The sequence below is a fragment of the Quercus robur genome, chromosome 8 (genome assembly GCF_932294415.1).
Source record: "Quercus robur chromosome 8, dhQueRobu3.1, whole genome shotgun sequence".
Classification (NCBI taxonomy): Eukaryota; Viridiplantae; Streptophyta; class Magnoliopsida; order Fagales; family Fagaceae; genus Quercus; species Quercus robur.
The window spans coordinates 52,305,353-52,322,509 of NC_065541.1; the positions used below are offsets into that span (position 1 = coordinate 52,305,353).

The 17,157-nt window shown below is 33.9% G+C and overlaps 1 pseudogene; it reads right to left on the reverse strand.

Annotated features, from left to right (window-relative positions):
- Nucleotides 1–305: 305 nt before the first annotated feature.
- Nucleotides 306–16,935, reverse strand: LOC126696460 (uncharacterized; annotated as a pseudogene).
- Nucleotides 16,936–17,157: the final 222 nt, after the last annotated feature.

A 17,157-nucleotide genomic window follows, 5' to 3' on the forward strand; every position in this document is an offset into this window, starting at 1 on the left:
TTGGTTTCCTAGGTGATCATATCTTGTGTTATTTATTTTCCACTGCTTTGCATGATTTGATCTTTTATATTGTGATAACCTAGACTTGTTTAATTGGACTATGTAACAACTTGGTTAATTACCTAGGTTTAATCAATTGTTTAAGGGGTCTAAAAACTGTCATGAGTCATATGTATAAGCCCTAAGCCCAATATTTCAAGAAACTAAAAACGATATAAACATGTAAGCGAACTCACTTCTAACCAATTTGGAACACGCAACAAAGAGCAAAAGTGATTGAAAGGTGAAACACACTCTTCCACACCAACGAACAAAAGATTCTTAAAAATTTCATTACAAAAAGCATATAATTGACATTACATACCCCAAGTGAAAAAACGTATTCTTTGCATACATTTTATGACATCAACGTTAGACATTGGCTTTCAAATAGCCTATCAAATTGAGATTCAAAATATAAAAAGTAAACAATTCCAGGAAAAGTACAGACTTATTAGTATTTATATCTTTGAGAAGCGGTAGAAATGAATAATCTCAATCAAAAGTTGTCACTTCATTCCGAGAAAAGAAGAGGCCAGAAGGACCATCGTTGGGTAGGAGCACTAACTTTACAACTCTTTTAGCACCTTCATCAATTGTCAAGTAGCCAGTGTTGTGGTTTATATCTGTCTTGACATAGCCAGGGCAGAGGCAATTGACTTGGAAAGATGGGAACTTTTTGGCCACAATCCTTGTGTAGGCATTCATAGTTGCTTTTGAAATTATGTAGGCAGACATATATCTAGGCCAGCCTTTGGTTTCCAAGGAACCCTCCTTAAAATCTTTCAGATATTCATTCAATACCTCATCTACTCTTTCTTCCGTTAGGCTTTCAACATTACCTAACACTTCTTTAGCCCATTCACTTGGTATTTCCTGAAACAGCAGAAGAAGAAAAGAAGAAAAGTCACTTTAATTTGATTATTGGGAAAATGAATCAAAGTTTAATTTTAAAAAATAAAAAATAAAAAAGTAGAAGAAGAAAGAGACTTTGCATCTCTTAGGGCCCGTTTGGATTGAGGAAGGAGGGAGGGGGAGTAAAGGGAAGTAGAGTAGAGTTGGCTGAAAATAATCTAATTAATAAATAGCTTGTTTGGATGAAGGGAGAGTAGAGGGGAGTAGAGTAGAAAGAGGGAGAGTAAGTTAAATTACCTTATCTGGATGTTTTTTTAAAGGAGGAGGAGGAGGGATTTGGAGGGGTTCTAATTACTTCTAACTCCTCATTTTTAATTCCTCTAAATTTGAGAGATTTGGAGGGAGAGTCGGAGAAATTATTAAGTCCACCAAAAGGACTGCTGACGTGGTCCGCCCTGACCTCCGAACTAATAAAATGATGTTATTTATCCAAATGTGACATCATGTGGTAATTTTTATTTTTTATTTATTGTGCTGATTAGGAAGCTCACACATACATTTGCATAGATGACATCATCTCATTGGTGAGGGAGGATCACATCAGCAGTCCTCCCAATGTAAATAATGATTTTTCGGAGAGTAGAGTATAAAACTGCTTGACCAAATGAATTACCAAATTTACTCTTACCATATTAACAAAATTATAAACTATGAAAAGACTAATTATTTTCCTCCCCTTTGCTTAATTCTAAAAACACCCAAATAAAGTGGAGAATAACTATTCCCCTTTACTCTTCTCCCTTCTACTTTCCTCTACCTCCAAATTTCCAAACATAGCATAATTTTGGGCCAATTCCACTCTACTCTATTCTACTCCCTTTCCCCTCAACCCAGACGAATCAAGTAAATGAGATAGGATTGCTTCATATAATCCCATCAATTTGTTAAGAAAGAAAGATAGTAATTTCCTTAAAAAAAAAACCATGAAAATGATTAATTAACCATTTTAAGCCAGTTATAAGTTGAACCATCTACTTTTGATTGGGATTTAGTTTTGGCTCATTCCATGACATTTGCTTGTAATGAATTTCAAAACCAAATAAAAAACTTGTATAAAACTTAATTCTAAGATCTAATATGGGTTCCGGAAATTTTATCTGCAGTTTCATACCTTTAAGTGCCCAAAGGAAGAGGAAACATTAACAATCCTTGGTGAATTGGACAGTTGGAGGATTGGAAGAAGTGCTTCAATCATTCCTCTGGCGCCATAGTAGTTTGTTTTCAGGCACTCTTCAGCTAACTCGTAGGTGTCGGTCGCTATTTTACTCCAATCTACAACTACATTGGCACTTTCCTCATCCTGCATCAATAAGAAGCAACTTCATTCTCTTCCAAGCCAATTGTACAAAGAAAATGATAGGCAGAGACAGTTTGCTTAACAAGAATACTTAGTTAGCTTCCCAACCCCAGTTTGAAGACCCAAACACACTATTCTTATGGTAAAATTTTCCATAATTTTGTGGCCAAACATTACAAGATTTCATAGGGAGCGCAACAAGGAATCCTAAATAGCTAATCAGCAACTAGACACAATACGTTAGCTTTGACTAAAGCCGCTTTAGTCAAAGTTAATTGATGCTAGTGTGGTCCTATATGGGTTTTCTTTCTAGAACATGACTAATATCATAAAAAAGGTCATACCTAGTGCACAAAATCCCTTTTGGTGGAGTCTAGGAGAGGTGATTGGTAGATAACCCTCCCTAGTCCTAATTTTTATTGGAGAGACTGATTTTGAGACTCAAACCCGCCAGGGCTGCAACCTAATAGACTATTTACTTTCAACCTGCAAGAGGGCTTTGGCTGAATAATAATGGTTTGGCTTAAGATTCCTTCTTACTTTGTTAGGAATTAACTACAATGATCACTGAAAGTAATAACAAGATAATGTCTAATCCTGATGTTACAGTCAAGTCACTCTTTATCAAAGTTACATCCGAGTCCACTCACCCTTTTTCTTATTTTTTGGCAATGAAAAAATATCATACTTTCAGAACTTACCATACCAAGAACGGAAGCGGCTAAAACATCTTTATCTACTATAGATCCAGCGATCCCGGCGTTGTTGACCTGCATAGAATTTTAAGATTTGTCATCATTTATTTTATTTTGTAAATTAAACCAAAAACAGGATCATGAACAAGATGACCCGAAGCAAGTATTATCGAGAGTCTCTATTATATTGACAATTGACCAATCGCATTAAATTTTAAAATTTGTATATAAGATGGGATTATAACAAGAGCAATTACAACAAAGCTTTAGTTCTAGTTGAAAATTCATTGATGGATTTGATGTAAATATTTTTATGCAATTTAAAGCTAGGTTGTTTTTATCGTTTAGTCTCTACAGTCTACACTTCATCATATTAAAGTTTCCAATACCTTCTACAACTCTTTCATCTTCTCTGTCATTCATATTCAAAGAGTTGATTCAAGTACTAGGCAATGTCATAAAACACAACATATATATAGAGATAATTATTGGATTACATTTTCTTCTTATTCTCTTCATGCTTGCAAAATTTCAAAATGATTAAAGGTCAATGACTATATCATCTATCAAATATTAAACTTCATGTTTTTTGTATTTTAAAATCTATATATTACTAAATGCTGAAGCGTAACATTTAATGCTGTTGTTGCTCTCAAGTTGCTCCACATCAGCTACCACGTCATTCTTTTTTTTCTTTTCTTTTTTAAAATATAATTTTTCCTACAATTTTAAAATGGTTTTTACAATTTTCAGCCCTATAAATGTAGGCCACTACTTATTTATTTACTTCCACTATCACCCTATAATAAATCTGTATAATTAATCCAGCCCACCTCTTATTTATTTAGTTCCACAATCAAGCCCAACTCAAAACTTTTTTAGTTCAGCTTTAGAGTTTTGTGTGAGCCTTTTCAGCTTAAAAAAAAAAAAAAAAAAAAAAAAAAAAAAAAAAAAAAAAAAAACCTTGAAGCCTTTCAAGCTTTAGGGTTATTTATTTATTTATTTATTTTTATTTTTAATTTTCTTATAATTTTTTTTAACATTTATTTTTTTAATATTTACACTTCTCCAACCTTTCTCTCTCTCTTTCTCTCTCTCTCTCTCTCTCTCTCTCTCTCTCTCACCATTTCATCTCCCCACTACTTCAATCTTTCTCATTCCCTTACCTTTTCATCTCCCCACTACCCTCTACATTAATATCATTCTTCTTCTTCCTCTTTCTCTTTATCTTCTTTTATTTTTGTCTCTTCTTATTCGCTCTCTCTTACTATAAAATTTTCACTATTTCTTCTATTCTATGCATAGTTTTCCCTCACAAAAAAAAAGGTCCCCTCTCTCTCTTTCCCCCCCCCCCCCCTCTCTCTCTCTCTAAAATTTTTGGTGGATTTTTTTATTTTTCTTGCATCTCTACTTTAGGTTGATAATTTTTTATATTCTTTAAAACTCTATTTTGGGTTAATACGATTTAGTTTTGTTTTTAAAATTGTGATTTAGTTTTGTTTTTTAAATTGTTGTTGTTGTTGTTTTTATTTTTTTATTTTTTTTATTCTCTTTGATTGTTAAATGTTATCCTATTGCGTTCTAAAGAATTAAATATAGCATATAAAAATATAATATTATTCTATTACATAGCATGATTTGGATAATTTGGTATTTATTCTGTTACATAGCGTGATTTTTTATAGTGCTCAATTTAAATGTTAAACTATGAGACTTTACTAATTTTTGTTTATTTTTTAATCCTTTGTGATGGACAAAGTACTCTTAATAGTTGTATTAGAAGTACTTTATAATGCCATTTATTTAAAGAAAAGTAAAGGTTAGCCAAACGAAAATAATTTGATAGGTGACAAATTTTAACTTTTGCAATTTTATTTTTATTATTATTATTTTATAACAATGCATGTATAGAAATTTAATTCTTAGATTTTGTTAATAATTGTTTATTTGATAATATGTTTTGGGCGGCCGAAATTATAATTTCTACAAAGAAAATAACCTTAATAGATTATCAAAAACAAAATTTTATCCTAATATTGGTTCAATTAATCATTGTTAAGTTTTATTATTATTATTTTTAGTTTACGTTTTTTTGGTGTTTTGGATTTTTCCTATATTACATTTATGATTTTTCCTATAATAAATAAAAATATAATTACGAAATACATTACTCATTATTAGATTAGTTTAAATTGTAAATTTTTTTTTAATAAAACCACTATAAAAATAATTATCACGCGCAATGCACGGGTTTGTAGCTTTTTTTTTTAGAGAGAATTTCAACCTATGGCGTCCGCTCCTGATGATAGTTTTTTATCATCAGACCAAGACACCAATCAGTTTCTGGTGTAGGCGGGGGGATCGAACCCCAGATCTCTTATACATAAAAGATGACTTTATGTATTAAAAAGTAAACAACATTTGATTAACTTAAAACTTGACAAGCATATTAAGATTATAGAAAACATATAATCCAACATTAAAAAGAAAAAGAAAAAAAAGAATCGCGGTTTAAAAATAGTAATTCAAATGGCTAGTTAAACCACCAGTAACATTTTCAAACGTACCAATATATCAAGTTTCCCATATTTGGTTTTAATGAAATCTGCAAAGGAAGCTATACTAGCAGGGTCAGCCACATCAAGCTGATGAAATACCACGTGGTCAGATAGCCCAAACTCTCTTAGCTTTTCAACAGCTTCAAGGCCTTTTTTCTCATCTCTAGCAGTTAGCACCACCACGATCCCATTTGAGGCCAACTTCCTGCATATTTCGAAACCAATCCCCTTATTGGCCCCTGTAACAACTGCATACCTGAGAAAAGAAAAAGAAAGTATAAATAAACCAGTCTGTCATGGCACAATTGCGAAAACACCATGAAAGAAGAATCAAGGTACTTCTTTGTTGCATCTGCCATTGATGATAAAACTTGGGACACTTGTGCAATAGTGAAAGCTGTGCTAAATGCTTAAATAGAAGGAATTTCAGTTTGTTTTCTGTGAGAGATGTTCACAGGGTTGGGTTGACTTTTTTAACTGGATATATCATTTTGTTTTAAATATACAATGGCAAGGAATATTGATTTTTAATTTCTACATTTTATTTAGAGAGTGGTCTCATGCGCTGTGTGGGGCCCACCTGTCAGTGAGAGTGTGGTTTCATGCTTGGGTTTGGACCACAAAACTACTAGCCAGCTACTTTAGTCGGTTTTGTCTCTATCTCATTAGTGTTGAAAGTCAAACTCCATTTGAGTATCCCTTGTAATGCCCAACTCCACAACCCCATACATAACAAGAATAAATTTCATCCATCTAATTAAATTTTATTTGGAGAATGCTACAGGCATGTTATATTTTTAAAAAGCCCAGCAATTAATGATTTCAAATGGAATTTTGGAAAGAAATAGAGGAATGTATGGCATTGAAACTTGAAAGTTCACAAGAATCTTCTTTCTTTAGTCAATTGTTTACGTCAACCTCCAATGGCCTTTGGCGGAAGAAAGATGGATATTTAAGCATCCCCCATTTTAGTGCAATGATTTTTTCTTACTTTGTTAGAAATTTTACATTAACAATGGTGCCACTAATTTGACAAAATGTCTCTAATTGAGTAATTGTGAGTCTGTGACCTACAGCTACAAGCAAATTATGCTTCCCCTAATTTGAATCTAATTGAACCTAATGGGCTGGCTTAGTAGCTCCTTAGGCTTCATGATTCAAGAGGTCTTGGGTTCGAAACCTAGCAAGGGACTACACATAACTGACTGAATAATCAAGCTCTCGAAGAATTTTGGATACCCTCACTTCTCAAAGAAAAAAAAGGGAAATATTATTGCCAAACCTTTAGTTTTTGGTAACATCATATATAGAAAGATTACCTTAAAACCTGAATTCCTTAAAGTATCGCCATCTACTATGGCTCCACAAACCCCTGCATTGTTCACCTGCAAATAATTCCTTCACTTCCAAGCATTTCATTTCCATAAAATTCTATAAGAAAACAGAATTGTGACATAGATTTAATATACATCCTTTCAGTAATAACTAACCACAGTTTTCCAATTTCCAGCTGGAAGTGCATAAGAAGATACTTGATACTATAATAGTAGTGATATATTAAATTATTTCACAGGTTTAATTCCTAAACTGCTTTATTTCTAGGATTGATAATTCAATAATAAAATTTTGGAACTTGTTTGAAGCCAGCATGGCTCTACATCCTTATATTCTCTACACATATGAAAAGTAAGAGTACTTTGGTTCTGTTGTACTTTGGTCCACTCCCATATATATGATGGGGAGGATAAATGCAACAGAAACAGCATATACCACTTCAACTGGAGAAAATACATGCTGTTTTTGTTGCATGTATCCACCCCCATGTGAGTATGGGGTCCACCCTCATGTGAGGGGGAGGATACATACAATAGAAATAACATATACCACCTCCTGCAACTGGGATTTAGGAGTTGATAGTACATATACAAATTAAATAAGGCAACATAATGCTCTGGCTGTCCTGTCATGTCATGGTAGCTATATAAGTTAAAAAAATAAGAAGTCTTAACACAAACCAATAAACAAAAAATATTCCAAGAAACGAATTACGATGATACCAAGATATCAAGGGGTGTTTGGTTAGCTTAGTTTGAATACACTTTTGAGCATTTTAAACAAAATTACACATTTTTCCACACATTTTTTCATCTACATGTATATTAAAATCACCCAAACAGAATTACTCAAACTCCTTTACCAAAGGTTGCTTTGATGAAACCTGCTAGGGAAGCAATACTTAGGGATGGCCCAACATTATTTAGGGCTTAGGGCGAAAAATTTATGTGGGGTCTTTAAATTATAAATATTAATTAAACAAAATTATTTAATACTAATCAAATTTAGGTTAATTTGATACATTAAATACATAATTTCATGAATAATACAAACTAAATTAATGTTCATTTCTGTGGGGGGTAAAAGACCAGGAGGTCCATGTTAATGTTTACATTGGGCCAAAGGCCCAGTCCAAGGAAAAACCCCTCCTCGGCCATGGGAAGAACCCTCCTCGGCATGGATGTAGCCGAGGACAAAGGGAGGAACCTACCACTGGTAGTGACACTCCAGGTCATTCTAAGGAACAGAAAAAGTACTAAAGCAGAAAATGATAACAGAGAAAATGGAAATGTCAGAGGGAAAAGTTGCCATGATTTCATTCAGTGCCTTATGACTGACATAGCCATGCTTTTCTGCCTTTATAACCACTCCTAACAACTGGAGGGGAGGGCTGATGGGACAAGTACTTACCCTAGGAACCCCATTCAGGAGGAATGAAACTATTATAAAAAGGGAGTGGAGGGAGACAAAAGAGGGGGCTGAAACCCCTAACACACTAGAGAGCCATCAGAAAAAGCTCCTCGGATTGTGTCGAGGACCAATCCTCTCTGGTAAACTTAGTTCATCTCAGCTTGATCGTGAAAAACACCGTGTTAACCGTTATCCATACACTAAAACCTAGCTCTTTGACCCACTCTCTACAAATTCATTGTACCGGGCTCACTAGTCTAAGGTCCCATGCATCTTGGGTCTGGGCTGAAAAACGTGACCTTACAATTTCATATAGAGAATTGAATATCATAGTTGAACCATAAATATTAATAAAAAGAAATAAAAATATATTACGATTAAAAAAAAAAAGGTTATTTTAGATATACAACAATACATAGTTAAGTAAAGTTAAAATCTAATTTTTAATTCTATATCTTGTTTTTAAGAGAGGAGGATATATATTATTTGATATGCGGTTTTGTAGGATATTAATTTACAAAAATTAAAGTCTCAAATTATTAGGAGAGATTAATCTATAATTGATGATTTAACACATTGCAACATTTTTTTGAAACATTTTAGAGTTTCAATTGGGTTAAGGTTCATTGGTCTCAAACATGGAGAGTCTTAATAGAAATGAAAACGAAAAATACGCTTAACGCACTATAAAATGTTCACGATATGATGTGACATCGATTCTCATTGTTGAAATTTATCAATCTAACTAGTGAATGTTTAAATAACTTTTATTTTTTATTTTTTTATTATTAGTAACATGGCAATTTGTAAGTCAATAATAAAATTTATAACATCCTTAACATCACTAATAAAAAATTGGAAAACCTTGAAAAATATATATAAGTTTATAAAAATTTTGGTCTTTAATTATTGGAAGTGGGGCTTTCTTTTCTAAAGGGAATTTTTTTTGGGTGGGCCTTAGGCCTGGGCCTAACTTGCCTAGGCCTTGGGCCGGCCCTGGCAATACTAGCAGGGTCAGTGACATCAAGCTGATGAAAAACCACATGGTCAGTCAGCAGGAGTTGGAGAAATGGGCGGTCACAGCATGGGCGATATGGGCCGCGAGGAACAAATTTTATTTCCAACACTACCAAACTCACCCAAAAGTGATAGCAGACATGGCGTGTGGACTGCTTGAAGAGTATCAGAGGTTCATGGACACTCAGGGACAAGACTAGGCTTCTACGTTTTGTTTCACTGTGTTTGCATGTGATATGTTTCCATAATCTACTGTAGCCATTTCTGTTTTGGGCACCTCCCTGGGCCCACCTTTGTATGTATTTCTTTACCATATTAATGCAATTCTATCGTTTGGATCTCAAAAAAAGAAAAGAAAAGCCAATTGCCTACATGTATCAAACCCAATCCCCCTGTTTACTCCTGTTTACAAAAACTACAGGTGTTATTCTGTAATATAAATACTATGTGGTTTGGCTAGACTTTAGAGGCTGTGTTGTGTTGGGAAGTGTACAAACTCAATGAAAAAAGAAGCGGCAAATACCTCTTTGGTGCTTCTGCCATTGAAGATGAAGTGGGGACTTTCTTAGAAGTAAGAGAACCGCAAAATGAAGTGGATTTTCGTTAGATTTTGACAGGAAGGACTAAGGAGTCAAGTTTAGCTTTTGACTTTAATCACAGAGCAACATAGTGTTTGACGTTAGCTACTGACTTTAGTCACACAGCAACGTCTTACCGTTTGGCTGAGTTTTGGGCTATCAGACACGGGCTGAAGTTGTTGTGTGCACTAGGATATTGTGATATTATGGTAGAATTTGACTAAAATATAATTTTTTTAATCTCTAGTAACAACTTGTATCTATAGTTTTTTTTTTTTTTGTTGAGAAACAGCAACTTGTATCTATGTGGATATGGGTTTGTCTTCTCTTGTGATGGAATGCATGAATCTAATGTAATGTAGTGACAATAGAGGGTCTATTTCAGTCCACTTGTCCCGTTCACATTTCGGTTCACTTAGAATTATTTGGTCTAATTTGGTTCACTTCTGTCTATTCGATCAATTTCGGACTAATTGGACCTACTCTTTGTTCACAAATCACCATTCATTGTCCATCAAATATGCTTCATTGCACGCACAGCACAGAACAAAAGATTCTTCACAATTGCATTACTAAAAGCATATAATTGACATTACATGCACCAAGTGAAAACACTTATTCTCTGCATACACTTTATGCCATTGTTTTCAAATAGACAATTAAATTGTGATTCAAGACATAGTAAACTAGGCAAGGAAAAGTGCAGATTCATTAGCATTTTTATCCTTGAGAATTGGTAGAAATGAATAATCTCAATCAAAAGTTGTCACTTCATTCTGATAAAAGAAGAGGCCAGAGGGACCGTCGTTGGGCAGCAGCACTAACTTTACAGCACTTTCAGCACCTTCATCAATTGTCAAGTAGCCAGTGTTGTGGTTTATATCTGTCTTGACAAAGCCAGGGCAGATGCAATTGACTCGGAAAGACGGGAACTTTTTGGCCACAATCCTTGTGTAGGCATTGAGAGCTGCTTTTGAAAGCACATAGGCAGACGTATATCTAGGCCAGCCTTTGGTTTCCAAGGAACCCTCTTTAAAATCTTTCAAAAATTCATTCAATACCTCATCCACTCTTTTTTCTGTTAGGCTTTTAGCGTCACCTAACTTCTTTAGCCCATTCATTCGGTATTTTCTGAAAGAGCAGAAGAAGAAAACTCACTTTAATTTGATTAATGGGAAAATGAATCATGGTTTAATTTAAAAAAAAAAAAATGGTAAAGAAGATGAAAAGAAACTCAGCATCTATAGAAAGTAAATGAGAGAGGAGTGCTGCATATAATCCCATCAATTTGTTAAGAAAGAAAGATAGTATCTTCCTAAAAAAACCTATAAAAGCAACAAAGAAACAGAGTGGCAGCCACTTGAGTTTGATGGCAGGATTGTGCGTTGAGAGAGGGAGGTTTATTTCAACTTTTTAACTGTTAGGATGGAATGTGTTATGGTCCTTATGGAAGCATATCAAAGATAACCCCAGGAAGGAAAAGTTCTACTTTTGAGATCATGAAAAAAAAGAAGAAAAAGTACATAAGCATCCCTTTTCCTAAAGATAGAAAATTTTACTTAATTGGACACTTAACTGGGACTCAACTTGGTGAACTTTCAAGTGGCACTGAAACAAATCATGATACATGGATCTATTCTCAAGTCAGTTATAAGTTGAACCATCTACTTTTGATTGGGATTCCATGACATTTACTTGTAATAAATTTCATACCTTTAAGTGCCCCATGGAGGAGGAAACATTAACAATTCTTGGTGAATTGGACAACTGGAGGATTGGAAGGAGCGCTTCAATCATTCCTTTGGCACCATAGTAGTTTGTTTTCAGGCACTCTTCAGCTAACTTATAAGTTTCAGTCAATATTTTACTCCAATCCACGTTGGCACCTTGCTGCATCAATAAGAAGAAATTTCATTCTCTTCCACGCTAATAGTACAAAGAAAATGGTAGCTAGACAAATTTCCCAACAGCAATAGTTAGTTTCCCAACCCCAGTCTGAAGACACAAACACACTATACTTAATAGTAAAATTATCCAAAATTTTGTGGCCAAAAAGCGAATTGCTACCAGATACAATACGTTAACTTTGACTAAATAGGTTTTAGGAAACTTGACATTAAGGTCTTCATATAACCAAATAAGTCTAAAAGGCAAATTAATTGATGCTTGTATGATTCGACATGGATTTTTTTTTTCTTTTTCTTTCTAGAATATGACTAATATAATAAGACTTTTATTTCATTCTTCCTTTGGGAGTTTTAAATAGATTATTTACTTTCAACCTACAGGCTACAAGAGGGCTTTTGGCTGGACAAATTAAACTGGTTTGGCTTATGTTTCTTTCTTACTTTGTTAGGAATTAACAACAATGATCACCAAGAGCTATATAACAAGATAATGTCTAATCCTGAAATTACAATCAAGTCACTCTTCCTCAAAGTTACATCCAAGTCCAATCACTGTTCTTTTTTGGCAAAGAAAAAATATCATACTTACAGAACTTACCATATCATTACCTGAATCAGCTAAAGCATCACCATCAATTATAGCTCCAGGAATCCCCGCGTTGTTGACCTGCATAGAAATTTAAGATTTGTTATCATTTATTTTATATTGTAAGTTCGACTTATGAACAAGATATAACCCATAGCAAGTATTGTCGAGAATCTCTAATCTTTTGATAATTAACCAATCATATCAAAAATTTCAATTTGAAGTAAATAAGATGGGATTATAACAAGAGCAGTCTACAACATAGCTTTAGTTCTAGTTGAAAATTCATTGATTGAGTCAATGTGCAAATTTTTATGCATTTTTAAGCAAGGTATAGTGTTAACTGTTTAGACTCTACAGTCTACACTCATATCAATATTTCCAATACCATCTACCCCTCTCTTTCCTATTCTATGTCATTCATATTCAAAATAAATAAATAAAAAACACATATCACAGTTTTCAAATAGTTACAAAATTCAAATGGCTCGTTTAAGCACCAGGAACATTTTCAAACTTACCAATATATCAAGCTTCCCATATTTGGTTTTAATGAAATCTGCCAAGGAAGATATACTAGCATGGTCAGCCACACCAAGCTGATGAAATACCACATGGTCAGATAGCCCAGACTCTCTCAGCTTTTCAACAGCTTCAAGGCCTTTTTTCTCATCTCTAGCAGTTAGCACCACCATGATCCCATTTGAGGCCAATTTCCTGTATATTCCAAAACCAATCCCCTTATTGGCCCCTGTAACAACTGCATACCTGAAAGGAAAAAGTAAGTATAAAAATTAAAACAAATAAAAAGAAAAGTGTGAATAAATTGCACTAACTCATATGAGTTATATGTGACAAGCCATTCACTCTGTCACTAAATCATATGAGTTATATGTATAAGCCCTAAGCCCACTATTTCAAGAAATTAAAAAACATGGGCAATTACTTATAAACACATAAGTGAACTCACTCCTAACCAATTTGGAACAAGCAACAAAGAGCAAAAGTGTTTGAATCACACTCATCCACACCAACAAACAATAGATTCTTAAATTTTTCATTACAAAAAGCATATAATTGACATTACATACCCCAAGTGAAAAAACACATTCTTTGCATACATTTTATGACATCAATGTTAGACATTGGCTTTCAAATAGCCTGTCAAATAGAGATTCAAAACATAGAAAGTAAACAATTCCAGGAAAAGTACAGACTTATTAGTATTTATATCTTTGAGAAGTGGTAGAAATGAAAAATCTTAATCAAAAGTTGTCACTTCATTCCGATAAAAGAAGAGGCCAGAAGGACCATCGTTGGGCAGGAGAGCTAACTTTACAACACTTTCAGCACCTTCATCAGTCGTCAAATAGCCATAGTTGTAGTTTATATCTGTCTTGACATAGCCAGGGCAGACGCAATTGACTCGGAAAGATGGGTACTTTTTGGCCACAATCCTTGTGTAGGCATTCATAGCTGCTTTTGAAATTATATAAGAAGACGAATATCTAGGCCAGCCTTTGGTTTCCAAGGAACCCTCTTTAAAATCTTTCAGATATTCATTCAATACCTCATCTACTCTTTCTTCTGTTAGGCTTTCAGCATTACCTAACACTTCTTTAGCCCATTCATTTGGTATTTTCTGAAACAACAGGAGAAGAAAACTCACTTTAATTTTTGATTCATGGGAAAATGAATTATAGTTTAATTTGAAAAAAGAAGAAGAAGAAGAAGAAAGAGACTCTACACCTCTTTTAGAAAGTAAATAAGAGGAGTGCTTCTTATAGTCCCATCAATTTGTAAGAAAGAAGGGTAGTAACTTCCTTAAAAAACAGTAATAGTGATTAATTAGCAACAAAGAAACAGAGTGGCAGCCATTGGGTTCCAGAGTGGTAGCCATTTGAGTTTGATGGCAGAATGTGTGCGTGTGTTGAGAGAGAGAGAGAGAGAGAGAGAGAGAGAGAGAGAGAGAGAGAGAGAGAGAGAGAGAGAGAGAGAGAGAGAGAGAGAGAGAGAGAATGGGATTTATTTCGACTTTTTAACTGTTGGGAAGGAAATGTGTTATGGAAGCACAACGAAGATAACCTCAGGAGGGCAAAGTTCAACTTTTTAGATTGTGAAATGAAACTGCCTCAAACCACAAATGGCTTAACTACTTAAGTATCCACCATCCAGTCCATTAAAAAAAAGAAGCACATAACACTTAGATGGGACTCAAATTGGTGAAGTTTCAAGTGGCATTGAAACAAATAATGATACATGGATCTATTCTTAAGCAAGTTATAAGTTGAACCATCTACTTTTGATTGGGATTTAGTGTTGGCTCGTTCCAGAACATTTTCTTGTAATAAATTTCAAAACCAAATCAAAACTTGTATAAAAATTAATTCTAAGTTCTAATAAGGGTTCTAGAAATTTTATCTGCAGTTTCATACCTCTAAGTGTCCCATGGAAGAGGAAACATTAACAATCCTTGGTGAATTGGACAACTGGAGGATTGGAAGAAGTGCTTCAATCATTCCTTTGGCGCCATAGTAGTTTGTTTTCAGGCACTCTTCAGATAACTCATAAGTGTCTGTCACTATTTTACTCAAATCCACATTGACACCTTCCTGCATCAATGAGAAGAAAATTCATTCTCTTCCAAGCCAATTGTACAAAGAAAATGGTAGGCAGAGACAGGTTGCTTAACAACAGTACTTAGTTAGCTTCCCAACCTCAGTCTGAAGACCCAAACACACTATACTTATGGTAAAAGCATCCATAATTTTGTGGCCAAACATTGCCAGATTTCATAGGGAGCGCAACAAGGAATTAGAAAAAGCTAATCAGCTACCAGACAAAATACGGTAACTTTGACTAAAGCCGCTTTAGTCAAAGTTAATTGATGCAAGTGTGGTTTTATATGGGTTTTCTTTCTAGAACATGACCAATATCATAAAAAAGTCATACCTAATGCACAAAATCCCTTTTTGTGGAGTCTGAGAAAGGTGATTGGTAGATAACCTTAGTCCTAATTTTTATTGGAGAGACTGATTTCTAGACTTGAACCCACAACCTAACAGGTTATTTGCTTTCAATTTGCAAGAGGGCTTTGGCTGAATAATAATGATTTGGCTTAAGATTCCTTCTTATTTTGTTGGGAATTAACTACAATGATCAACAAGAGTTATAACAAGATAATGTCTAATCCTGAAGTTACAGTCAAGTCACTCTTTCTCAAAGTTACATCCAAGTCCACTCACCCTTTTCTTATTTTTTGGCAATGAAAAAATATCATACTTTCATAACTTACCTTACCAAGACCTGAAGCGGCTAAAGCATCTCCATCTATTATAGATCCAGCGATCCCGGCGTTGTTGACCTGCATAGAATTTTAAGATTTGTCATCATTTATTTTATTTTGTAAATTAAACCAAAAACAGGATCATGAACAAGATGACCCGAAGCAAGTATTATTGAGAGTCTCTATTATATTGATAATTGACCAATCACATCAAATTTTAAAATTTGTACATAAGATGGGATTATAACAAGAGCAATTTACAACAAAGCTTTAGTTCTTGTTGAAAATTCGTCGATGGAGTTGATGTGCAGATTTTTATGCAATTTAAAGCAAGGTTGTGTTTGCTGTTTAGTCTCTACAGTTTACACTTTTATCGTAGTAAAATTTCCAATATTTTCTGCCCCTCTTTCCTCTTCTTTGTCATGCATATTCAAAGAGTTGATTCAAGAATAACTTTAAGCAATGTTACACAACACAATATATGCATAGATAACCATCGGATTATATTTTCTTCTTATTCCCTTTATGCTTGCAAAATTTCAGAATAATTAAAAGGTCAGTGACTATATCATCTATAAAATACTTAAATTTCATGTTTTTGTATATTAAAACTATGCATAAAAGACAAAATTTTATAGATTAAATAGTAAATTACATCCAGTTGACTCAAAATATAGCATGCATGTTAATAACATACATAAAAAATAATAATAAGAAGAAGAAGAATCTCGGTTTCCAAACAGTAATTCAAATGGCTAGTTAAACCACCAGAAACATTTCAAAAGTACCAATATATCGAGCTTCCCATATTTGGTTTTAATGAAATCTGCAAAGGAAGCTATACTGGCAAGATCCGCCACATCAAGCTGATGAAATACAACGTGGTCAGACAGCCCAAACTCTCTCAGCTTTTCAACAGCTTCAAGGCCTTTTTTCTCATCTCTAGCAGTTAGAACCACCACGATCCTATTTGAGGCCAGCTTCCTGCATATTTCGAAGCCAATCCCCTTATTGGCCCCTGTAACAACTGCATACCTGAGAAAAAAAGAAAAAGAAAAAGAAAAGTATAAATAAAACACTGTGTCATGGCACTATTGCGAAAACACCATGAAAGAAGAAGCAAAGTACTTCTTTGTAGCTTCTGCCATTGATGATGAAACTTGGGACACTTTTTAGTGAAAGCTGTGCTTGATTCTTCTATCTACTACGGTAGTAGCTACACTACTTTTTGGTTTTGTCAAGATAACCGTTTAGTGGCGTTCTTTTTTTCCTTTTTTTTTTCGGTAATATCGCCGGGTCTTTTTTCTTGTCTAATTTTTTTTTAAATACATATGGGATCCGTTTATATTAATAAATTGTCACAATATTTTTATAATTTTAATTCTTTATAGGTTAAAATAAAATATTATATTAGAATCAATCATAACTAAAAATAAAAATATTGTAAAAAAGAAATGTTACATCCATAACATTTTCTATAAATACAGTACTAACTACATTACTTTTTTTTTGTTTATTCAATATGTATGGTTCA